Here is a 23,376-nt window from a genome sequence, read left to right on the forward strand (position 1 = left end):
TTGGAAGAGCGTGCTCACAGCTGTCTGCTTAGCCACCAATGGACTTCTGCAAAGAAAATCACTTCCAAAAGTTGTCTTTTACCCGTTAGATTGCTAACAGAGCTGGATGGAGCCTGGGTCCTCTACCCTCTCCTTCTCACTGTCCAAGTCTGAGGGGAAGGCATGTGCATCCTAAGGGAAATGGAGAAAGTCTATCTCTAACTTGATTCTCCTCCAAAATTCACTGCAAAAGTGAAAGGCTCACAGCCTAGCCCGGGTCCCATCTGCACACGAGGCCCCGCAGAGGGCCAAGATGGAGGCTTTGCCCAGAGCGCAGAGCCTGGCTGGAGATGGCCTCTCTCCCGCAGCCTCTCTGTGCCCTGCCATGCGAACAGCCCGTGAGATACCTCGAGGGTCGCTGTCCTCCAGGTACACGCCTTAATAATGCGTGGGCTGTTTCCTCCAACATCACTTCCCCCTCACCCCCCACCACTCACGGTTTTGACAGCACTCTTTTTTAAAAAAATTAATTAATTATTTATTTGTTTGAGAGCGACAGACACAGAGAGAAAGACAGGTAGAGGGAGAGAGAGAGAATGGGCGCGCCAGGGCTTCCAGCCTCTGCAAACGAACTCCAGACACATGCGCCCCCTTGTGCATCTGGCTAATGTGGGACCTGGGGAACTGAGCCTCGAACCGGGGTCCTTAGGCTTCACAGGCAAGCGCTTAACTGCTAAGCCATCTCTCCAGCCCTACAGCACTCTTTTGACAGCCATTTTTGCTTTAACAGTAATGAGATCCTAGACGCTTAATACCTGGCCTGGACTGTTCATTGCTATAAAATGTTTTCAGGTTTCTAGAAAGCTCCGGAGGGTCTATGTTTCAGATCCAAAGATTGTTCTCCCCTGACTAGGTTTACCGGACCATAAGGTGGAAATGGCATTGCGTCTGGCAGAGGGCGTGGCCTCGTGGCCTTGCCCCCTCTTAGCCAGGCTGAGGTGGTTGTCCGTTAGGAGATTTTATTTCAAATCAAAATGCCAAGACTTCGGGTATGCGTTCTCAAGCCTGGGGATGTGATTGCATTCTGGGGACATAAGATGGGGCTAAAAACTCTCCCAAGCCCCTGTGTATGGTGTCTGAATTCACTAGCTGTGATCACAGCAGGGCTACAGACGTCACACCTGGAATCTGGAATGAGCATTATAAAATTGGCAAGGCTGAAAAGGCATTAGTAAACATTATTAAGAATTCCTTGCAGGCAATTAGACTCCAATAATATCTTTGGAGAAGGCTTTTTTTTTCTTTTCTCCCCCCCCCCCCTTTTTTGGTCTGTATCTTTATTTCTATCCTGCTAATGAGAGAGTAATGAGGCACAGACTTCTTATCTTACCTAGAAGGAATATCTCGGCAAAGCTCTAGTGAACTTAAAAACAGTGTTTACAAACCGATTATTGTTCACATTCATTGTAAATTTTAAATTAGAAGAAGTTGTAATAAAGGGAACCAGGTCCTTCCTCACTCTGGGGATTCACAGCCACTTAAATGGTGAAGTGCTGATGTCTGCCAACTGGAGACAGGATTGGGCTCCCGGCGAAAGGGAGTCACAGCTCTGTCCCCGCCTCTTCGCTCAGTTGCTTTGTCCTAAGCTCCTCTCAAGACCGCAGGAGCTGGAAGGCGACGTCCCAACACTGATCCTCGGTGGGAGTTTCCAGCACTCGTCACTGGCTCACCCTCTCCATCTCTTCTTCTACGCACTTCTCTCTCGCTGAACTCTTTTCTCAAAAAAGAGGGAGGAAGTTTGTCTCACTAGACCAGGCTCTTGACTTCGGCTCACTTTATCCCCTCTCTCTGTGTCTAGGGACTTGCGGTGTCAGGAGATGAGCTCAGGGACAGGCAATGTGGCCCTTCACAGATGCTCCTACCTGAGAGTCACTTAGGGCTGGGGGCGACAGACTCTTATCTCCCCTCAACCCTCTCTATCTCTGTTCTCCTCCTTCTGGCTCTTTGACTACACCCCAAAAGTTGGGGCAAGGCTCATTGCGCAACCACTATCACACTTTGCCTTGGCTCGCTCCGTGTGTTTCTCTTGCAGGTTTTGTTTTATCCCACTTGAATGCTCCAGGGCTCCTGCCCGCCTGCCCAGTAGTCCCAGGCTTGTCCCTTCTCAGCAGGAGGACATGTGACCCTGGCTGAGCGGGACAGGAAGATCTCAGGGTGGTCAGCTGTCCCCACCCTGGTGGGGGGTGGCTCCTGGCTCACGGGGGTTATCATTCTGACCTGCGCTCCCTGTCAGTAGCTCATGCACTTGACAAGTGATCGGTTTCTACTTAGGGGTGTCCGTGTGTGGCCTCCAAATGTGGAGCACCCATTTCACTTGGGACTTTGTTCATGCCAGCACTACAGAACCAGCAACTCTAGGGCTGGGCCCAACTGTCTGCCAGTTAAACAGCTCTTCAGGTGCCAGCAGTTCGGACTGGGGTGAGGGGGTGCTGGGACAGAGAAGGGAGGAAAAGGAACAGAGTTTAATGAGCTGTAGATGAAAATCCCTAAGGAGACAATGGGTCAGTCAGTAAAGTATTTCCTGTGTAAGTATGGCCTCCAGCAACCGCAGGAATGACAGGTAGGTCTAGTGACCTGCCTGTAATACCAGCGTCCTGGAGGTGGACACAGAGGTCCCCAGGCAAGCATGTTAGCTCAACGGATTGAACTGGCAAGCTCTGAGTTCAACTGAGAGACCCTGTATCGAACACTAAGGCAGAGGGCTGGGGGGATGGCTCAGCGGTTAGGTTAAGGTGCTTGCTCGTAAAACCTCTTGGCCTGGGCTCAATTCCCAAGTACCCACGTAAAGCCAGGTGCACAAAGTGGCACATGCATCTGGGGTTTGTGTATGGTGGCAAGAGGCTCTGGCGTGCCCGTACTTTGTCTCTGTCTTTCTCTCTCTCCCGCTTCACGAGTAAATAAATAACAATATATATTTTAAAAAAAGGCAGAGAGTGACTGAGGAAGACATTTGACATCAACTTCTGTCCTCCACATGCATGCACACACATGTGCACACATGCACCTGCAAACACATGTATGCCCCCACACATATGAACACATACACATGTACCACACACACAAAGCAAAAGATACCCATAATGAAATCCATTACTTTGTCTGCCAAAATCATATGGAGCCCTTTAGGCAATTAACATGTATACTGAAGACAGAAAACCACCAGAGTAGCCCAACCCAGTTCTTGACTAAATAGTTTACACTTTTTATTTTTATTGTTTAGCTTTTCAAGGTAGGGTCTCACTCTAGCTCAGGCTGACCTGGAATTCACTATGTAGTCTCAGGGTGGCCTCGAACTCATGGCGATCCTCCTACCTCTGCCTCTTGAATGCTGGGATTAAAGACGTGCACCACCACACCTGGCCACATTTTGTTTCCTTTGAGCCTTCTGACAACTAAAGGAAATCGAGACTCAGAGAGGTTAAAGAGATGAGCGCAGGGTTGGGTAGGTGGCTTTGCAGGTCGGAGGGCTTGCCTTGTGAGCTGCAGGTCCTGGAAGGGCTGAGACAAAATGAGGTTGCCCCTTCAGCGCTCATGGTACAGCTGGGTGTGGCCACACACACGTGTGACCCAGGTGCGAGGGGTGGTGAACAAGGAACACAGTGCTATTACTGCATTGTGGAGTACAGTGCAGTAGCTTAGAGCACATGGTCTTAGAGACACAGAAGATGGGATCGACATCTCAGTTTGGACCTTGAGAATGAATGATTTGGGTTCATTCTCTTTTTTAACATGCGTGTATGCATGCTTGTGTATACACAGATGCACATGTGTGCCTGTGTGTGGGGGGCAGAGGACAACATCCTTGGGTGTCCACCCACAGTTTTTTTTTTTTTTGAGACAGGGATCTCTCATTGGCCTGGAGCTTTCCAGTTAGGTTAGACCGACTGACCAGCGAGTCTAGGGCTCCTGTGTCTATACCTCCACAGCGCTGGGATCTCGGGCAAATGCCACCATGCCTTCCATTTTATATGTGTTCTGGGAGTTCAACTCAGGTCTCATGTTTGTGAGACAAGTATATTTCTCTCTAGCCCCTGGGTTTATCCCTACCTTGGTTCTACCACCCACCAAATGGACAGTACATGTCTGCCTGTCTCACCAATGAAATGATGCATGTGAGATGCTTATCCCAGTACCAGAAATAGGGTCAGTGTTCAAACAAGTGGTTGTTTCTTTCTTTTAGATTCAGTGGGAATGTTTTTGGTTGGTAATGTGGCGATAGAATGGAAAGGCCATTCCAAGTTTTCAAGGAGCTCTTACGAGAGTAATTTGAACGCCAGTGGGAACCGTTGGAAGGGACATGGGGGCCCATGAGTCAGAGCCTCGAGCCAGATATAAAATTGGAGCTTCAAGGCATCCTGTCGGTGTGTGGGGGATGGGCGAGATGGCAGGTTTTAACTGGTTCAGGAAAGCAAATATGATACTCTAGATGGAAGCAAAATAAATGCAGCTTATGCACACCTGCATGCACACACGTATGCAGATGACACTTCATGTTTACACGGCTTGCAATGCTTTATGAAGTACTTTCAAATGCATTGCCATTTTGCCGAGTAAGACATGCCAAACCTGGCAGGCTGAAGAGAAAGCCAGAGCTTTAGCAACTGGGAGACCCAAAGGGATGTGCAATGCCAGCCTCAGTAAGGCTAACTTCATCAAATGGATTTGTGCTTGACCTCAGTTTTCTCATCTGTGTAATGGAAATAATTATGGTATCTGTCTTTGTGTCTGCACTAGTATGGGATGACATCTTTATTATTATTATTCTTTTATGAGGCAAGACCAACAGACTGGCTTTTGTTTCATGTCAGAACGGGAGAGTGTGAGAGAGAATTGGTGCATCAGGGCCTCCAGCCACTGAGATCAAACTCCAGTTGTGTGCATGTGTGACTTGGCTTATGTGGGATGTGGAGAGTTGAACATGGGTCCTTCGGCTTCACAGGCATCTCTCCAGCTCTGGATGATATAGTGAATGCAAAATGCTTAGTGCCAAGTAGGTATTTACACAGTCATGAGCGGGTGAGTGGTGAGGAATGCTGTGTACTCCTAGCAATGGATTCCAAAGCCAAGGCAGGGAAAGTAGGAGGGAGGTGAACTAAAGGGAATTGTCTTGTTTGGCATTTTGGCTAATTCTCGAATTAGCAGAGATAGACACAGGACTCACTGTCTGTTGGGTACCAGGCATGATCTCTAATTATGGGCCTAATGAGAAGGCTGGATTCTCCTGGATGCTGCCTGGCTGAGCGGACATCCCTCCAGCCTCCATGTCATGCCCTTGAGCTCCTAATGCAAGAGTCCATGCTCTGGGGATAAAATCTCAGGCCTCTGCGGAGGATTAAGCTCAATCACCTGGTCCATCTGCTTCAGAGAGAAGGGGACTTCTTAGCAATCTCTCTCTCTCTCTCTCTCTCTCTCTCTCTCTCTCTCTCTCTCTCTCGGTGTGTGTGTGTGTGTGTGTATGTGTGTGTGTGTGCATGTGTGTTTGAGGTAGGGTCTCGCTCTAGCCCAGGCTGACCTCCTACTTCTGCCTCCCAAGTGCTGGGGTTAAAGGCGTGTGCCACCACACACAGCTTCTGCAAACTATTGAAGAAGTTGACAGATACTGCTGAGAGGCCAAATACTACTCAGGAATACCCCTTCATCATTCCAATCTCAAGAACTCTTCTCCTTGAGACCAGGATCTCATTCTTTCCTCCTTCCCTCCCTCCCTCTCATGTTTACTTTGTGCTATTAGACTTTTCTCTTAGCTTTGAGCAGTTCTCACACTACCCTGTGTGAACTTCCCAGTTTCCCAGACACTTTGACACCTTTCATCCTCTTTAATCAAGTTTAAGTTTCTGCAGCCTTTCTGTCTCGGGTTATTTAGACTTACAGTCTTAGGGCAGGAGCCTTAACTTTCAGGAGGGAGGCTTGAGTGGGTTGGAAGTGTGATCATCCTGAGGGGAGGTAGAAACAGCCTGTCTCATCCAGGTTGGAGGACCAGGTCTGGAACTCCAGTCTTTATTAGCTTAGCCTTTAGGTATGCAAGGAAAATGCTGTATAAGGAAAGAAAGTAATCTGGATGCTTCTTTCTCACTGTGTATTTCTGGACTCATCATAATCGCCCAACTAACTCCCCTTCCTTCCTTCCTTCCTTCCTTCCTTCCTTCCTTCCTTCCTTCCTTCCTTCCTTCCTTCCTTCCTTCCTTTCTTTTTTCCCTTTTTGGGTTTTTGAAGTAGGGTCTCACCCAGGCTGATCTGGCATTCACTATATAGTCTCAGGGTAGCCTGGAACTCATGATGATCCTCCTACCTTTTGGAGTGCTGGGATCAAAGGTGTGTGCCACTGCTACCACGCCTGGCTATAACACCCTTTCAAAAGGATGAGCTTCCTCCATGAGGAAAGTAAGATAGGTGACCAATTGAAATGCCAGCTAGTCTGGTTAGTCCATTGACATTACTGTCTATAGAATTAAGCACTAAGGTTGTTTCATATTTGTAACTGCCCCGCAACAAATCACTAGAACCTGTCACAAGGGGCCAACAAGAAACTCAACCTGTTGGTGTCCAAAGTTTTGTGGGTGCAGGGTGTCAGAAGATGGGGGAGATAAATTGTAAGCTCACATCTTTGTACCCAAAATCCTGTTAATACATAGACAGAGGAAAGGTGGTTAGCTACCAATTCTTACCTCATCCTCTAGGGCTCAATCTTACAAACAATGGGAAAGTCACCTGAACAAGATGTCCAGTTTTAGAAATATCTCCATCTCCACACATACCTTACCCCACCCATGAATTTGGGCAACATTGGAGCCTTCTGAGAGAGCCAAGACTCTTACAACACAAAATTATGCAATTCTATTCTAGCCACCATCTCTTGACAGGGCCTGGCCCCAAATCCCAGTGTGGCCTTCCCACCTGTTCCCTGGTTTTCCTGCCCCATTTGCGGTTCTCATAAAGACAGTAAGCAATTAGGCTGTTCAGTTGTGGCACATGGTAGTGTAAAATTATGGAATTTAGGATTTTAATGAGTTCAGGTGCCATACAAAAGAACTCCCCACAATCCTACCCCACCCCTTGTCCATAAAATTATATGACTTTAGAATTAGGGCTTTATGCACCCTGGACTAAACCATTTTATTTAAAGGGAAAAAAAATCGACCAAGGGAGGGGGGGGAGCCAAGACAATTATATGCAGATCTGTTCATAAATCAGGAACAGCAGCAGCTGTGCGACACATGTTGGCAAGCCCAAGTTTGTTGCTGGAACTTGAAAGATAAACACGAAGCTGCTTCCACAGAGGAAAATCTGCTCACAGCGAGGAGCTGACCCTGTTCTTTAAATGGGGCTCGTGTGTGTGGCAGCCTGCTGTGCCTTGCTCTGGGGTGCTGTCTGCTGGCGAAGTCTGCTTAAAGAAGAGACCAACCGATGAGAAACACCTTACCCAAGGTAGCAAAGGCATCTGCAATGGACACCAACCAGAGGGCAGAATTTGACTCCTGTATAGAACATTCTAGCTCATTGAGGACAGACATGTTTCTCATATTTTCACATGTGAAAAGTCTTTTTACCCTAGAGTTAAATAATGTGGAAAAACATGCAATTAATGATGAAAACAAAGGGGGGTCCTGAGACTTATGTCCTTTAAAATATATGTGCAAGTCCCCAGAGCTCCTGCCAAGCCTTGTGCGTGCCCTAGGTGTGTGAAGGGCACAACAAGGCGGGGGTAGGGCCGGCTCCATCTGGCACAGAATTCACTGCCAGGCAGATTGCTTGTGTCCTGACCCAGTGCCAACAGGGTCCAGCTGTTTTCTTGGTCCAAGTATCCCTTGGGGGATGGAGCCCAGTGCAATATATACCTTAGCTAGACATTTATTTATTTATTTATTATTTATTATGAAAGAAAAAGGAAGAGAGAGAAAGAGCGAGAGAGAGAGAATGGGTACGCTGAGGCCTCTAGCCACTGCAAATGAACCCCAGATACGTGTGCCACCTTATGCATCTGGCTTAAGTGGGTACTGGGTAATTGAATCTGGGCCTTTAGGCTTCATAGGCAAGCTCCTTAACCACTAAGCCATCTCTCCATTAGCTAGACTTTTGTAGGAATAAGTCCTGGGTGAACCTGCCCCTGCCTGCTATAGATAAAAAGGAATTATTACTCAAGGAAAGATTTTAGGTAATAATTAGGGTGCTTTGTGGTAATAGGGTGCAGTTCGATATTTGATGGAATCAGCTAACCAGGACTCATGGTAACAGGAACTTCCCGAAATGGATATAGCAACCCCCTTTTATCCTTTTTTGCAGGGTACACGCATGTATGAATGCATGTTCATGTATGTGTGTGTCTGTGCACACATGTTTGCATGGGAGGCCAGTGGTTGATGTTGGGTATCTTATTTCAGTTGCTGTCTACCATTTTTTAAATCTTTTAAATTTTTATTTACTTATTTTTTTTTTAAATTTATTTATTTGAGAGCGACAGACACAGAGAGAAAGACAGATAGAGGGAGAGAGAGAGAATGGGCGCGCCAGGGCTTCCAGCCTCTGCAAACGAACTCCAGACGCGTGCGCCCCCTTGTGCATCTGGCTAACGTGGGACCTGGGGAACCGAGCCTCGAACCGGGGTTCTTAGGCTTCACAGGCAAGCGCTCAACCACTAAGCCATCTCCCCAGCCCAATTTTTATTTACTTATTTATGACATAGAGAATGGGTGTTCCAAGGTCTCTAGCTGCTGCAAACGAACTCCAGATGCATAAGCCACCCTGTGCACCTGGCTATATGAGGGGATTGGGGAATTAAACCCGAATCCTGAAGCTTTGCAGGCAAGCACCTTAACTTCGAAGCTATCTCTCCAGCCCCCTCCACCATAGTTTTTGAGACAGTGAACTTAGAACTCATCGATTTGGCTGGGCTGGTTCTCTCTGCCTTGCCGGCACTAGGAGTATAAGCACACGTCAGTGACACTGAACCTGGGTCCTCATGCTTGTGTGACGTCTCCCTGACGCCCTTCCCTTCATCCTTTACTAAGTGGAAAACAATAATATTTGACAGAGTCTGTCTTTTTCCTTGGAATTTTATTTGCCCCTGTGCTCCACGGAAAGCAGTTAGCCATATGAGGCATATCCAGTTACATTTACTAGCTGGCCCCATCATGTCATCAGAGAATATTACGTTGCCCAGACCTTAGCTACCTGGCTTTTGTCACCTGGAAAGATCTCTCGGCACTTGGTGATGTCCTTAACCTGGAAAACAATTATCCCAGAGGTATGACTTCTGGTCTTGTTTCAGAAAACCCGTGTTTGGTTTGTCATCCGTGAGAGTCTAAAGGAAATATATATCCTTAACAGTACACACACACACACACACACACACACACACACACACACACACACACACACACGTGATGCATCATGACTAATAAATGAATGGAATGTTATTTATAACTTAAGCCTTCAATACTGGCTAGCCTGAGTGATACACGAAATATAGGCAAGTAATTTATTTATTAGGGAGAATAATGATTTTTCCCCCCAACAGCCTAACCCACTCCGACCCAAAACAGCAAGAGCTTTATCAAATACAAATATGATAGCTTGTAATTTTAGAGTCTTCTAGACCATTGTAACTGACAACCTTTTAAACATAAGTACATTGAACAAATAATTTATAGACGCATTCTGGGAATATTTTAAGGTGTTTTATTGCTACTTCTGAAAGCTATGGCATGGTATCGATTTTGGTATATTAATATAACCTAAAGGGGAGGGCACATGCTCAGCCCCTCATCCACACAAGCTTTGACAGCCTTGAACCACAGTGGCAGAGGTTAACAATTACACATCATAGCCCCAAGTTTAAGTTCATGAATCTCACTCAAGGCAGAACTCCCACTCTGTGGGTGGGAACCCACAGTTTTCTTCCTTGGGGCTTCATGCAATATTTTGAATCCCAGTTTATAACACGAGTGTCCCTGTCCTGAGCCCCCTCACCTCTCACCCCTCTTGTTGTCCAGAAGCCCCCTTTCTGTTGGAAAGCTGGCCACTGCTCATCTTCCAAACCCGTGCCTTCCAGTGGGATGGCCTTCCCACAGAGCTTGCCTGCTTCTCCTGCCAGCGCTGCCTTTGGCATGTTTAACGCTCGATTTACCGACCGCTTCCTATTTGCTATCTTAAAATCATGCATTGCTTTGTTATATCAGGTTTTTTTTTTTTTAACAAGGACATTATTGTCCAAATTCCTGACCCCCACAGGTTAGGGGATCCTCCCTAAATTGTTCTCAATGTCTGCAGCCTTCAACAAGAAGTCAGCTCTGTAAGCCAAGCTGGCCTCTTACTGCCCTGACATGCTCGCCCTCTCCATCCGTCTGCTTTCCTGCCTTCAATGCAGAGTGTGTGTCCCGAGCTTTTCAACACATAGCTGTCTTCTCCTCTGAGCCTCGATTCTATTATTATTACCAGCTCTTCATGATTTAGCACTTGAACATGAATGACCTTGAACCAGTTTGACTTCCCCTTCCCTTATATTACTTACATAATGAATTTTAAGGAACGTTACATCAATTTTGGAAGTGTAGCTTACCCTGTGAGCATTCATTCCCTTTAATGATTAAAACATTGTAGTATGGTAAGAATTTTTTACTCTTGTTGTTTTTGGCCAACACGTGTCATTTGTTGCATCACCGTCAACAGAAACCCTTGTGTTCTCTTGACCAGATGCCCAACAAGTTATGAAATTTTTAAAATTGATAACTTTAATATATGAACAAACAGTAACTTGATCTTGTTCCCTTCCCTGTATCCCGTTCTGTCCTCTCTTCCCCTCTCTCACCCCTGAGGACTCTTCTCTTTCAACGTAGTCCTTCCTCTGTTTTGTTGTCTCTTCTTGTCCTCTGCCCTCCATGTCAAAATGTTGATGGGCACAAAACAGGGCAGAGCTTGTGGGAGTATCAGTGACCAATGTGGGGTCACGAATCCATGAGTCGAGTCATGTCATGAGGACAGCGCCCCAAAGTATGCCTACAAACCCTGTGGCTCTCACGTTCTTTCTGCTCTCCTTTCCATGGTATTTTCTGAGCCTTTGAGCTTAATTATTGGGGATGAACTTTCTCTGCCTTTATTAATTTTAAAACTGGGATGGAGAGATGGCTTAGCGGTTAAGCGTTTGCCTGTGAAGCCTAAGGACCCCGGTTCGAGGCTCGGTTCCCCAGGTCCCACGTTAGCCAGATGCACAAGGGGGCGCACGCGTCTGGAGTTCGTTTGCAGAGGCTGGAAGCCCTGGCGCGCCCATTCTCTCTCTACCTCTATCTGTCTTTCTCTCTGTGTCTGTCGCTCTTAAAACTATATTTTATTTATGTATTTGAGAGAGAGAGGCAGGTAGAGAGTGAAGGAGAGGGAGGCAGGGAGAGAGGGGGGGAGGAAGGAGGAGAGAGAATGGGCACACTAGTGCCTCAAACCACTGCAAATGAACTCCACAAACATGTGCCACCTTGTGCATCTGGCTTATGTGTATACTGGGGAATTGAACCCAGATCCTTAGGCTTTGTAGGCAAGTGCCTCAACCACTAAGTAATATCTTCAGCCTATCTTTATTAATTTTTTCATTGAGTATTATCCATTGTAAGTATCATAAATGCTCCAATTAGAAACAACTGAAAACTTGGGGAAGAAAATAAGCTGCAAGAAGAAAATAGCCTCTCTTGGTCTCTTCTCTACAGCTAGAAACATTAACGCTTGGTGTATCTTCTTCCAAAGGGCTTTCTGTGTTTGCGTATTGGCGTGTATGTATCTACCCATGTTATTCTTTCTCTCTGTGTGTGTGTGCTTGTTCATATGTGCATGAGCACACATGTGCAGGTGCACGTGTGTGAATATGGAGCCAGAGGTTGATGTTGGCTGTTTGCCTTGATCACTCTTCACTGAGTTTAATTGTTGAGACAAAGTCTCTCCCTTGAACCCAGAGCTTACCCATTCAGCTTGTCTACCTAGCTGGCTTTCCTGGGAGATCCTATCATGTCATCTCCTGAGCCCTGGGATTAACAAACCTGTCCCGTGGAAGCTGGGGATCTGGTCCTCACGCTTACATGGCAAGGGCTTTATCCCTTGAACCTTCTTCCCAGTCCCTGTAAATGCACACATACATATTTGTTATTGTTGTTTTTTTTATTTACTTTTTAGAGAGCGAGAAAGAGGGAGAGAGAGAATGGGTGTCACCAGGACCCTCAGCCACTGTCAAACTCCAACAGGTGTGCCCCCTTGTGGGCATGTGCAACACTGTGTGCTTGCATCACTGTGCTTCTGGCTATGTGGGACCTGGAGATTTGAACATGTGTCCTGAGGCTTTGCAAGCAAGTGCCTTAACTGCTAAGAAATCTCTTCATTTGTTATTTTTTTTTTTTGAGGTAGGGTGTTGCTGTAGCCCAGGCTGACCTGAAATTCAATATGTAGTATCAGGCTGGCCTTGAAGTCACAGTGATCCTCCTACCTCAGCCTCCTGAGTGCTGAGATTAAAGGTGTGCATCACCACGCTCAGGTTTTACCTATATTTTCCATCACCACATGCATTGCTGCTGTAGGATAACTTGTCAGCAAAGACATGATCTACACTGGGGCATGAGTGCACATGTGGATCTGTGTGCCATGTACTGTGTGCCTTTGGGTAACCAGCTTTCCATATGCTAATAATGTGCTCTTGATATCCTCATAGTAAGTGAGTATATTTTAATTCACTTTATCAATTCATTATCCTTGGCCATTTAGGTATTTAGCTTTTTAGGCAAACAAACAATGCTAAAAACTGAGCTTTTCTGTTGTTGTTTTGAGACCAGTTCTTATTATGTAGCTCAGGCTGGCCTTGATCCTTCTCCTCAGCCTTCCACATGCTGGGTTTTTACACACATGTACCACCATGTCTGGATAAAAGTGTGCTTTCCTAACTTTCTCAGGACAGATTCCAACAAGTGGAATTTCTAGTGTGAGGGTACTCCTGTGTTGAGGCATCTAAGGCATACTATCAAACTGCCAGTTGGCTCTTTCTCCATCATTCCAAAGCTATTCTGCTTGGACTTGAAGAACGAAGGTCGGGCCAGCATTGGAGGGTTCGCCGTACTGAAGCCAGTGCACGCCTCCCGCACGCCGTCAGCACATCCTTCCTCAAAGCCAGGACTGTCTCTAAGGAGCTGAGTTCCAGGTCCTCCACAGGGTCTCTTGTGATCTGTCCTCAGCCCGTGACTGTGCTCCCTCGACCCTCAACCTCTCATTTACAGGCACTGTTAGATCAGCACATGCCGGTTACCTTACCTTGTCAGAGCCTTCCTCTTGTACCCTCTGCCTTCGCATCTGGGGCAATGCGCGCCCACAACCAAGGCGAGCGAATGTGGCTGTGAACTAATCGCAGTCAATGATCGTGGCCAATGCACGTGTCAAAAGCAAGTACCTCAGCTCTGACTCGTGAGACGTCTTGCTGCTCCTCAGCAAAGAGCAGTTGACAGTCTCTCAATGCCAGGCAGTTAGGCAAGCTCTTTTCCTCCTCTTTAGGCATGTTATTCTCATGACATAGATGAGGAAACTGACAGTAGGAAAAATTAACTCAGTTGGGCAAGTAGATGACCAAGAAGAGGAAGATTTGGGGGCTTGAAATGAGGAAATACAACAGTGGTCACACTCCTACACACACCTCATGAGGCTGTCTGCAAGAAACACGCCATGCAACTCCCGGAGCCTATTAGATTCATGCCAGGATCTGGCACACGATGAGGGAGTGTCTGTTGGCTTTAAAAGTTCATGGGTCTAATGATCTCTGGAGCCCAAGACTTAGATGCATAGTTCAGGCTCTAAGACAAAGAGCTAAATAAAATGTCTAGTTGGAATTTCGTGCTCTCCATGTTGATCGTAGCTTCTGCTGGTGGCACCATTTCCATGTTGGATGGGGACATTCTTTGCTGTGGGGGCTGCAGTGAAGGATGTGTTGAAACATCCCTGGTTGTAACTATTTGACCCCAATAAATTGTCCTTGGTTGTGACAACCAGAAATGCCCCCATTGTTTATCCTGAAGGGATAAAACAGACCCAGTTGAGAGGCAGTCATGCAGATAACATTATTTTGTTTCACATATCAGCTCATTGCCTGCATATGTATTGGAGACAAAGTAGGGTGTGGATGGAATAGGCCCAGAGAGGATTTACATGGAAAGAAGGGAAGATTCTCTGCCCGAAGGACCAGCAACGCTGGAACCAGACACCTTGGTACTGGTGAGACTGTGTAAACTGGAGGGTATTTCCTCCCAAATGCTTCAGAGAGAACTCCAAAACTGCCTCCAGGACAAGAACACTGGCTAGTATGGAGAAGGAAATGGGAAGGAAGGTCAGTGTCAGCGGGTCGAGGGACCACTGGAGACAGGTTGCATCAGGAGACAGCCTAGCCTACAGGGAAGGCTGCGGGTTTTGGAATCGGGCAGCAGTTTGGTTTCTAGCTTAGCACCTTATTTGATGTGTGACTGTGGCCAATGTATAATTCCTCTGAGCTTCAGTGTAATCAACTGGAAAATAGGAGTCTATCAAAAAGTTAACCAGAGGATAGAAGATTAAATCTGACACACATGTGAAACCTTATAGGGTGGAGTGCATAGTGGGGTGCTCGGAAAAGGCTAACACAAGCCGTTTTAGAGGCTTCAGTGAGACGATGTACGCAGATTCCCTAATTGAGCCTTGAACAAGGAGAATGCTGTTATGAGCTTACTGGTAGGATAGAGCCAGATTGCTAGTGGATTTGAAATCAGACCTGGTTGGAGTGGATGAAGAAGGTGAGATTTAAGACACTTTCAATCGCAATGTAATGTGAAGAAAATGTGATCCTAGGGGGACCTTGGCTTGTAAGGTATAGTCTGTGAAGGGACTGGAATTCAGTGAGTCATTTTGGAAGCGTGCAGGGCATACACTGTGAAGAGAAGAGGCTTGGACCAGAACTCTGGTCTCAAGGCCCTTGCAGAGTTCCTGAAACAGGTGTGTGAGCCAGTAGAAGACAGGGCAAAAATATGTCACGAAACCTCAGTTCCCTAGACACATTCTGTAAAGAATCCAAAGGTATGTGCCCATAGAATTTCCTTAAGATCTGTTGCTTATTTCTCCCTGCCCCCCTGCCCTTAGGTAGGTTCTCGCTCTAGCCCAGGCTGACCTGGAATTCACAATGTAGTTTCAGGCTGGCCTCAAACTCACAGAAATCCTCCTATCTCTGCCTCCTGAGAGTGTTGGGATTAAAGGTGTGTGCCTCCACACCCAGGGTGGTAGGGAGAAGGAGAGAGAGAGAGAGAGAGAGAGAGAGAGAGAGAGAGAGAGAGAGAGAGAGAGAGAGAGAGAGAGAAAATGGATATGCCAAAGCCTCAAACCACTGCAAATGAACTCCAAATGCATGTGTCACCTGGTGCATTTGGCTTTATATGGGTACTGGGGAATCAAACTCGAGTCATTAGGCTTTCTAGGCAAGAGCTTTAACTGCTGAGCCACCTCTCCAGCTCTGTTGCTTGATTTTTGTTTGGCCTGCTCTGATTTCTTTTGAATCGTAAGTACTGGAGTCCATCCCTTCTTATCCCTAGGGATGTTGTTTCCTGGCCCGCTCCCGGCTCCAGGTGTCCTCCTTGGCATGCACATTTGATATAAGCTGGGCCTTGCATAATACTCCACTCTTTGGACACAGATGGGCGGGCCCGGGGTGGGATGTGACCTGAACCAGGAAAAAGGAGTTCTTCCCTGAGATTTCAGATCTGTAATCAGGAGAGAGAAAACCTTGGGTTCTTCTACCCCAGATTCAAAAATGGCAAAAATGTGATCTCAGAGCTACAACTGAAGTTTGAGGGAATGCAGTTAAAATCAATGACAAGCATTGGATGGAAAAGGAAGAAAGGGGGTAGGAGAAGAGAAGGTGCAGAAACAGGATGAGAACACACACACACACACACACACACACACACACACACACACACACACACACACAGAGAGAGAGAGAGAGAGAGAGAGAGAGAGAGATATTTCTACAGAATTCCCTATCCCTAAAGTTCTGGGGAATTACCCCATCCCTAAATTTTTCCCTTCTGTTTCATGAGCTACTCCCAAATTCTTTCTCACAATTTCCCTTGTAAATTGGACTGACTCAGTAACTGGAAATTGACAAAGAAACTCATGTCGAGGGTCTCTTTAGCGATGGTAACATCTGGAAGCCCATAAGGATGCCTGGTCCCTGGCAGAGCTGGCTGGGCCCTAGCATGCATAGGTAGGGAGTATCTGCTGTGTGCTGGCATTATCTTAGGTGCCACGATGCTATGGACAAGCTCCTTGCTCTCCCGTGCTCCCGGTCTGGCTTGACAGACGGTCAAGGCTGAGCAGGGAAGTCCAGGGGATAGTATCCGGCTGTATCACATGGTTTGGGGGTCTTTAGGTCAGAATCCTAACGGGACGTGAAATGTAAGGGGTGGTCTGAGAGAGGAGAGCAAGAAGAACGAGGGGGAGCACACCAGTAAGAGTAAAGGAATCTGGAGGTGGGGGAGGAGGGAGAGGGCTCAGAGAGGAAACACAGGCATTGTATTAAAGCTGGGGGAGGGAGAGAAGAGGGAAGAGAGGGAGGGGCAAACTTGAGGAAAGAATTGGAGTGTCTGGAGCGGGGTTAGATGCATTCTGTAGGCTTCCGAACGTCCTGGGAGACACTCTGAGCTACCGCCCCCACACACTGTACTCAGTGCACTCAGAACCACCTGGGGGGTCGCCGTCCCCCGTCGTGACAGTTCTATTTGCATGTAGCATATCTGGGCTATCTCACTGGATCTAAGGTGGTGAAGGGCAGGAAGACATTCAAATGGGCATTTTCTTTTTCATTTTACTTTGAACTTGGAGGGGCTGACTGTCCCTCGCAGGGAGTCCTGTGGCCAGAGGCAGCTATGGGGATTTGTTACTGTGGGTGACATTTCCATCCAATGAGGGGACTGGGGCTGCTGTTTGCGGAGTGGCAGATGGAGCTGCTAATCAATACCGTCTGGGTGGTGGGCATCCCCACCCCCAGTGGTTCCAGCACACAATGAGATCGGAACCCCGGGGGCTTGTGGAACACACCAGTGACAAGGCCTTTCATTGGAAAGACCTCACTCACTAGGGGTCCTGGTCCCAAGAAATGCCTTGTGTGCTGTTATTTTTTTTTTTGAAATTTTATTTTATTTATTACTAAGGTGGCCTTGGGCTTTTATAGTCCACGCCTCAGGCAGCACTCCTGGGAAAAGCAGCAGCCAAGCCTCACACAACTCTGTGTGAATGATATTGAGTCTTCTGTTCCAGTAAAAATCAGTAGGCTTATTTCTTTTCCCATCATCCACATTGAAGCAATGCACTGAGTGAATCCAGGTAGTGTCCTGACCCCAAGGACCTCAGGATGCAATTAGGTGCTTTCTGTCTGGTCACAGAGTAGCCAAAAGCCAATCAGCCACCCATCCTCCCCACATACTGAGTACACTTGAAATGAACATTGACAATATGCCAGGTATCAGGTTACTGGTTGGGGATGGGGAGATGGCGAAAACACCGTTGGTACCCATGCTGCCATATTTAGCTCTGCATGCAATCTACCAGTAGGAGTGGCTGGGCCTTTGTGAGCTCTTTGTCTGCCTTCACCCCAAGAATGAAAATGCTTATAACTAGGCATGGACTGCCATGTCCAAATTTAAAATATTTATTTATTTAAGAGAGAGAATAGGGAATTGAACCTGGGTCCTTAGGCTTCACAGGCAAGCTCCTTAACTGCTAAGCCATCTCTCCAGCCCCCAACCTTAGATTCAAAAATCGAGATCTATGGGGAGACTGTGACTTCATCGTGATTAGACTCTGAACACAGGGCCACTGCTCATCCAGCACAGCACTGTTGCCATAGAAGTTTAGAACTCAAGTATTTTAACATCCGTATAGACAAGCGAACATCACTGGTAAATGTACTGAGTCCCTAGTAGTGTAGGCTTTTTGAAGTCAGTTATGTAATTTTTTGAATTTACTGGTGTTCCTTGACCCTTTGCTCCTAGTGGATGAGGTGTTATGACACCTCCATCCTTGTGTGCTAGCAGTGAGCTAACCATAAAATCCCATCTCCACCTGCTGATCCTCAAGTAAGAATTTTAAGATTGGGGCTGGAGAGATGGCTTAGCAGTTAAGGTGTTTGCCTGCAAAGCCTAAGGATCCCGGTTCTCCTCTCCAGAACCAACATAAACCAGGTATACAAGGGGATGCATGCGCCTGGAGTTCATCTGTACTGGATGGAGGCCCTGGTGTGCCCATTCTCTCTCTCAAATAAATAAATAAGTAGAATATATCAAAAAAAGACTATTGGGCTGGAGAGATGGCTTAGCGGTTAAGCGCTTGCCTGTGAAGCCTAAGGACACAGTTCGAGGCTCGATTCCCCAGGACCCACGTTAGCCAGATGCACAAGGGGGCGCACGCGTCTGGAGTTCGTTTGCAGTGGCTGGAGGCCCGGCGGGCCCATTCTCTCTCTCTATCTGCCTCTTTCTCTCTCTCTGTCACTCTTAAATAAATAAAAATGAACAAAAAAATTAAAAAAAACGAATATTAAGATTGGCCTTTGTACTGTCCTTATAGTGTTTTATGATATCCAAATGGACATCATATAAAGATGGAGCTTATGGACCCAATGTGTTTAGTATCACGGCACTAAATTATCACCAGGGCTTTAGTGGTGGTGGGTGTGAGGCAGTTAGGGTGACCTAGGCAGCTGAGAATAACAGCTGACCCCTCCAAAAAAGAGTGAATGCTTTTTTCTTGGCTATCAACTGCTACAAGTGGGCAATGTCCTTGAGCCTATAAACAGGGATCTGTTCCCTCTTTTCCCCTAAAACCTGGCAGATGCTTTGACTAACTCTCCTAGGTTCCTGAAATATGAATTGGGATCTGTTTTTCCTGTACCTCTTCTCCCCTAACGGAGTCCCCATTCCCTAGGGATCGGATGGAAGAACGTGAATAAGATTGCTAATGCCAGGACGGCTGGCATGGGAACTGGACTGCCAACTCAGCCCCCACCCAGTAAATCTCCACCAAAGACCCCAGCCAGGGTCACAGGCGGGCTTTCACTTTCCCGCTTCTGAGTAACGGCCCTCTGCCATCTTCTCTTAAACTCTGCAATAAAATCATTCTCAACGTTACCCTCTATGGTCTGTGGGTTTCATTCGTCAAATTTGTAAGACATGAGCCTGGAGGCCATTGACACAGTGGGAGCTGGCATGATGGTGACCATCTGGTACCCTGACTCCCGGGTTCAAACCCAACCAAGACCTCAGGGTGGCTCCATCGTGCTCCAGGCCACCTCAGATTCCTGGATCAGCTACACCAGCTCCCAAATCCAGTTGCTGGGACGGAGGATGTCAGGGCTGTGGAGACCCTTGGCTAAATCCCTAGCACTGCAAATAAATACTAATAATAGATACTAAGAAATAATATCAAAATAAAGATAAATAAAGCCACAGCCGGTTGCTGTTATCCATCATTTCGCTGCTTGAGTTGCAACACTTAGTGCATAGGAAGCTCTTGCACTTGAAAAGGATAGTTTCCTGAGTAAATCAGGCGATTTCTCTTCTCTGTCCTTTCAATAGAAATATAAAATTAAACACAGCCAAGTTTTCAACATCTCCCTCCTCATGCTCTTTTTATTTTTTAAAGTTTTATCCCATAAAGTAACGCCCCCACATTGGTAATTTATTTGTCTAAGCCACCGAATATATGAACACTACTATTTTAATTAGCAAGAAACCCACAGAAGTCAGAAGCGACCAGGCACTGTGAGGGAGCCCACCACTTACTTGCACATGTTAATTATTCATTGAGGTAAATAAAATTAAATATTTTCTCAGCAATCCAGAGCAGGATCTGAAGTAATTACACTGTCACATTCATCAAATATTCTCTCATCAAAATAAAAACCTTGATGTCACTTAATAATTTATAATCCAAATACACAAAATTGTAAAATATTATAAATAGAAAACTGCAGGGTAAGTGAACATGAATTAGTTAGGGATTATGTTCTAGAAAGAGGCTGTCATGAGCTGCATAAATTTTTAATCAGAAATATTTTTGAGGCCTAATTTAGAGTATGGAGTGTGCCACGGACTTTAGAATAGCGAAGGCACCACACTGTCAAGCCTGGGGATTTGTACACGCGCTCTTTGAGAAAACTGAGGGCTCATGATGCCGGCTGAGGTCACCCCCGATGCCACACATGCTCTCTGCACAGGTGACAGATGCGTTAATGACCTGCTATCGAGTGACCATGAGCCACAAATGGGGAAAGTCTGGTTCATGTCCACTGAGTGAGGGCGGTAGGCTCTGCCATCAAACCTTGTGAAACAGTGTGCCTCCCTGGAAACCATATGGATCCATCCAGTTTGAAGTGTTTTTTTTTTTAATCTGTTCAGCTTCTGCATGGAAGGAGTCTGAGGCAAATAGAAGAAGCCAGAAATTTTCTTTTCCTAATTTTCTGAGACGTATTCTCACACCTCTAGGTCTTAGGAAGCCACCTCGAGGGACTTTACCTGAGGACAGATGGGGAGAGGGCAAGACTTATGTCATAGGACAGGAAGGTGCTCCACCGATCTGAAGTGAAGAACATGCTTTTGAGGCAATTAGCAAACAAGATGAACCCCAGTCAGGGACCCAGTGGGGCAGGATGAACAGCGACATGGTGGAGTGGAGCCTTTTACAAAAAAAGGTCAGACTGATTTGTTTTCAGTTTCAATACCTACAAGGCCTACAAGAGCCCTTCAGGAAGTATTTGGAGGCCTGGAAGGGTCTGGTTGTTGCTGCCTTCCAGGTCACATCTCGTCGCTTTGCCTCCTGCTCTGTGCTCCAAGACACACTTCTTCTCTCAGCTCTTATAGCTCCTTAAAGTACACACACACACACACACACACACAATTTCCTCAGCCTGAGATAGCTTTTCTTCTTTGTAAAAACATTTTTATTTTTATTTATTTATTTGAGAGAGAAAGAGGCAGAAAGAGAGAGAAAGAAAGGGTGTGCCAGGGCCTCCTGCCACTGTAAATACATTCCAGATGCATGCGCCACCATGCGCATCTGGCTTATGTGGGTCCCGAGGAGGCAAACCTCGATCCTTAGGCTCCACAGGCAAGTGCCTTAACCACTGAGCCATCTCTCCAGCCCCAGCCTTGCTTTTCTTTGCTGGACAATCTCTCCTTTATTCTTCAGAGCTCAGTGTAGATGTCTCCTGTTCCTGGAAGCTTTCCTGATTACCAAGTGTCGGCCAGTTTGTCTTGTTCAGTCCCTGATGGCAGGTGCCATCTCCTTTCGAAGTTTGCTAGATGGTTGTATTTAGAATAAATTACTTCTAACAGCATATTTATAGTTGTCTCTCGTGATGAACAGAGTTCCACTGAATGCAGAGAGTGTATGTATCAGTCATCCTTTCTGTATGATATTTCACTATCTATGACCTGTAACCCCATCCCCCCCAGCCCATGTCCATTTCTTTCCTCAATTCTGGGCACTCCTCTCCCTTACACTGCAATTTATCCATCAGAGTGAACAGCTCTTTCTACTGCTGCCGACCAGCTTCCACCTGGGGACCATTCTCTGGAAGGCTCTTCTGCCAGGAAGCTGCAGGCCATCTCTTTCCCTGTCTATGTCTTCAGGTCTTGCTCAAATTTCATCTTCCCACCAAAACCTGCCTTGTTAAAATGCTACACCATTGCCAGGCTTGGTGGTGCACACCTTGAATCCCAGAACTCTGGAGTCAGAAGTAGGGGGATCACCATGAGTTTGAGACCACCCTGAGACTACACAGGTGAATCCCAGGTCAGCCTGGGCTAGAGCAAGAACTACCTCAGCCACCCCCCACCAAAAAAAAATACTTCCAACCCATTTCCCATCTGTGAGTACTCCATATTCCCTTTCCTGGGGAGAGACTTAGCATTTAGTATCAGTTTACCCAGTGGGCATTTTCCTTGTTTACCTTGATTTGTATCTGTGGCATTCTTCTCACAACATTCTTCTCAGGACAGGGATGTCCCCAGCATGCAGAGCATGCCCCTGGGACATAGTAGGCACTCAGTAGGTACTTGTAAGAATTATGGAGGTAGCTCATTATCCACATAGGAAACCTTGGTGAGACTGCTGAAGCCTGGAAAAGGGGGTGCTATGGTGGGTGAGTGAGGATGCTGGGAAGCCCTGGAAGAGATGAATTAATTTCTTTTTTATTTTTAGTTTTGGTTTTTTGAGGTAGGGTCTCACTTTAGCCCAGACTGACCTGGAATTCTCTATGTAGTCTCAGGATGGCCTCAAACTCACAGTGATCCTCCTACCTCTGCCTCCCAAATGCTGGGATTAAAGGTGTGTGCCATCACGCCCAGCTGAATTAGCTTCTTCATACTCCCCAGTGTAGCACCCAGGGCCACATGAGGTCCTAGTGACCATGGATTTTTTTCCCAGAGAAAGACTCAGTAATGGGTGGTGTTATAACTGAGCTAAGGGAAGGATTCCTGAGGAAGTGACAAGAGTAACAGACCAGCAGGTTTCAATACCAGCATGGATTCTAATTGACAGTGGTTGCTGGAAAGGCTGTGTTGACAAGGATTCCCCAGCTGTTTCTGGATCTAGTGGAAAAGAGTGTTGTGATCCACTGGCCTTGTCTTGAGCTTGGAGAGTGGGGTGGAGTTGCTTCTGATCTTTCCCATGGGTGTTTGTTTGAAGATGGTGGTGAGTGCTAATGGGGAGGACCTTAGAATTATGCCTTTTTAGGGATTTGGATATATTCTTTGCATTGATTCAATTCTCTCGTCCTTCCTTCTGGGAGATAAAAATGAGTGCGATAGTGGTCATAGATTAGGGAGTCGACAAAGGCAGCAGAATGCTCGAAGTCTCATGTGTGTGTGTGTGTGTGTGTGTGTGTGTGTGTGTGTGTGTGTGTGTGTGGAGGGTTACACATGTGCCATGGCCATGCGTGGAGGTCACAGGACAACATTGGGGTATTCATCCTCCCCTTCCACCTCGTTCAAGACAGATTCTCTTTTGCTTTGCTGCTGAGAACACAAGCCTCGCCGTCCTTGCGAGCTGGGGAATTCTCTGACTCCTTCTCCCATTGCTGTGGGCGCTTTGGGATTCCAGACACAAGTACTACTTGAGTTCAGCTTGATATAGGTCTTGGAGATTGGGACTTTAGTCATCAGGCTTGCAAAGTAAATGTTTTTAAACACTGAGTCATCTCCCTGGTGCCCTCTTGTCTCATTTCTTTAGATTGGCTGGTCAAATCAATCCCTTGTTACTAAAATAATCTGCAGGAAAATGACCCAAGACAGATGGTTGTGTAAAAACTTT

Source organism: Jaculus jaculus, chromosome 6, assembly GCF_020740685.1.
Source record: "Jaculus jaculus isolate mJacJac1 chromosome 6, mJacJac1.mat.Y.cur, whole genome shotgun sequence".
Taxonomy (NCBI): domain Eukaryota; kingdom Metazoa; phylum Chordata; class Mammalia; order Rodentia; family Dipodidae; genus Jaculus; species Jaculus jaculus.